The 2,506-nt window shown below is 41.3% G+C and overlaps 1 long non-coding RNA gene across 1 annotated transcript; it reads left to right on the top strand.

Annotated features, from left to right (window-relative positions):
• Positions 1-6: 6 nt before the first annotated feature.
• On the top strand, positions 7-2,136 carry LOC102300826. The gene is made up of 2 exons (XR_001335991.2): positions 7-1,323; positions 1,556-2,136. It is a non-coding gene; the product is annotated as an uncharacterized LOC102300826 (long non-coding RNA).
• Positions 2,137-2,506: the final 370 nt, after the last annotated feature.

Here is a 2,506-nt window from a genome sequence, read left to right as displayed (position 1 = left end):
CAAAAATCAGAGATGATTGCCGGCAATAAGTCTGTGGTAACCCTCAAACCACAATCTTGTTTGTGGGTTGCCACCATTACAGACACCAACCATCTTGCAGCTATAGTTTACTCCAGCAGCCTCAGCAGAATTTATGGTTCCAACAATTAAAGCAAGTCAACCTTGAAGCAGCACAGCAGCCCCAACCCATAACCGTACCACCTTGTTTGACTCTTGATATGATGTTCTTTTTATGAAATTATGTTATTTTCTCAAATGGATTATCAAGATGTTTTTTGTTTGTTTTTTCGTCAGGAGTACTTTTCTTCCATGTATGCTGTTTTTTTCCCCAGTCTCTTTCTTATTACTGATTCACAAACTCTGAACGAAGGCAAGTGAGGCCTGCAGTTTATAAAGTGTTTGTGTGTTTTGTTTTGTTTTTTAACTTCCTGGATGAGTTGTCGTTGGTGTAAGAGCCTAGCATGATGTTTTTGCCTTTTGAAATCGTTAAGCCTGCTTCACTTTCTCAGACAAATTTTATTTAAGCGATTTCTTGATTCTGGTCTGGCAGCAATCAAACCTGGGTGTGGATAGTGGCACTGAACTAGACTTTCTAAAGAAAATGTGGTTAATCATGGGGTCATTATTATTTTAAAGCTTCACAGTATAAAAGTCATTTAGCAGCCATACTGAATTATCCAGGGACTTGAAATGGAAATTCCAAAGGTCATTTGGAGATAAAACCTGCATGTGCAGGATATCTGGCCCCTCTTTTGCTTAACAAACCTTTATCACCAATGAGAGAAACATATTTTTGTATATTGTCTGGTAAGTATTAAAGTATTATTATTATTTGGTTAATGTATATTTTATTTTAAGGTGTATTATTTTTTGTTGTAATGTAATGTACTGTGATGATGGTTAGAAAGTGTGTGTGTGGCTGCTGAAGAAGTGATCAGTTGCACTTTGACCTTTAACCTCTCTGCTCTGTGTTGTTTCCTCTTTCAGGCCAGAAAATCATCACAGCTGAGTCTGGACAGAACGTCACTCTGCCATGTCGAGCTCCAAACAACAACATCATAGTTGTAGAGTGGAGCAGAGCTGACCTGGGAGAAGAATATGTTCTTTATTACAAGGATGCGCAGTTTATTACAGATGAACAGCATCCATCTTTTAAGGACCGTGTCACTCTGCAGGACAGACAGATGAAGGATGGAGACGTGTCTTTGATTCTGAAGAATGTGACGATTAATGATAATGGAACATACGAGTGTCGTGTTGTCCTGCAAGTGAGAGGACCTATGACTCACATCAACACCATCCACCTTCATGTTGATCCTCCAGGTGAGTGAGTAGAGTTGAGTGTGTGTGTGATCAGAGGTGAAGCTGCTTCCTGGTTGTTGATGTTTGTTTCTAAAGATGTTGTTGATGAGACTTTGTAGAAAGCAGCTGGTCTGAGTGATGTGATCAGAGTGCAGTAGATAATGTCTGACAGCAGTTTGAAGAGGAAATGGATTCTGTTCTGTTCTTCACTCATCACCTACCTGACAGCTGACACCTCACACCTGTTTCTCAGCTGCAGGTCAGACAGGAGGAGACACAGAGGATGGAGGGAAGGAGGATGGAGGGAAGGAGGCTGGAGGGAAGGAGGATAGACAGAGGGAAAATGGATCTGTTGGGCTGAAGGTTTGTCTGACAGTTTCTAGCATGCTTCTTCTTGTTGCTGTTGGTTTTGCAGTCTAGAGAACAACAGAGCCTTCCTGCTGATAAGCAGCTTGTTTTGAAATGTCCCAAAGATTTTAACGGATTGACTCAGAGTCTCTCATCGAGCTACCAACTTCTTGGTGTTGTCACATAAAATTTCTTTAATCTGACCAAAGTAATAATAAATAGACATTGCTTTTCAACCATGCTTCCACAGTCCTGGACAAAAGTGATGGTACCCACAACTTCATATTTTGTTGCACAACCTTTTGAGGCAATCACTGCAATCAAACGATTCCTGTAACTGTCAATGAGACTTCTGCCCCTCTATGCAGGTATTTTGGCCCACTCCTCATGAGCAAACTGTTCCAGTTGTTTCCGATTTGAAGGGCTCCTTTTCCAGACTGCATGTTTTAGAATAGAATTGAGGTCAGGTCTCACAGAAGGCCACCTTAAAATAGTCCAATGTTTTCCTCTTAGCCATTCTTGGGTGTTTTTAGCTGTGTGTTTTGGGTCATTGTCCTCTTTGTAAGACCCATGACCTGCAACTGAGACCAAGCTTTCTGACACTGGCCAGCACATTTCTCTCTAGAATCCCTTGATAGTCTTGAGATTTCATTGTACCCTGCACAGATTCAAGACACCCTGTGCAAAGCAACTCCAGAACATAACCGAGCCTCCCCCATGTTTCACAGTAGGGACAGTGTTCTTTTCTTGATATGCTTCATTTTTCCATCTGTTAACATAGAGCTGATGTACCTTGGCAAAAAGTGCAATTTTTGTCTCATCTGTCCTCAGGACATTCTCCCAGAAGCTTTGTGGC

The sequence above is a fragment of the Haplochromis burtoni genome, unplaced genomic scaffold (assembly GCF_018398535.1).
Source record: "Haplochromis burtoni strain Fernald_Lab_line unplaced genomic scaffold, NCSU_Asbu1 Contig_1644, whole genome shotgun sequence".
NCBI lineage: Eukaryota > Metazoa > Chordata > Actinopteri > Cichliformes > Cichlidae > Haplochromis > Haplochromis burtoni.
The sequence above is the reverse complement of the archived record's forward strand: the minus strand, read 5'-3'. Positions and strand labels throughout refer to the sequence as shown.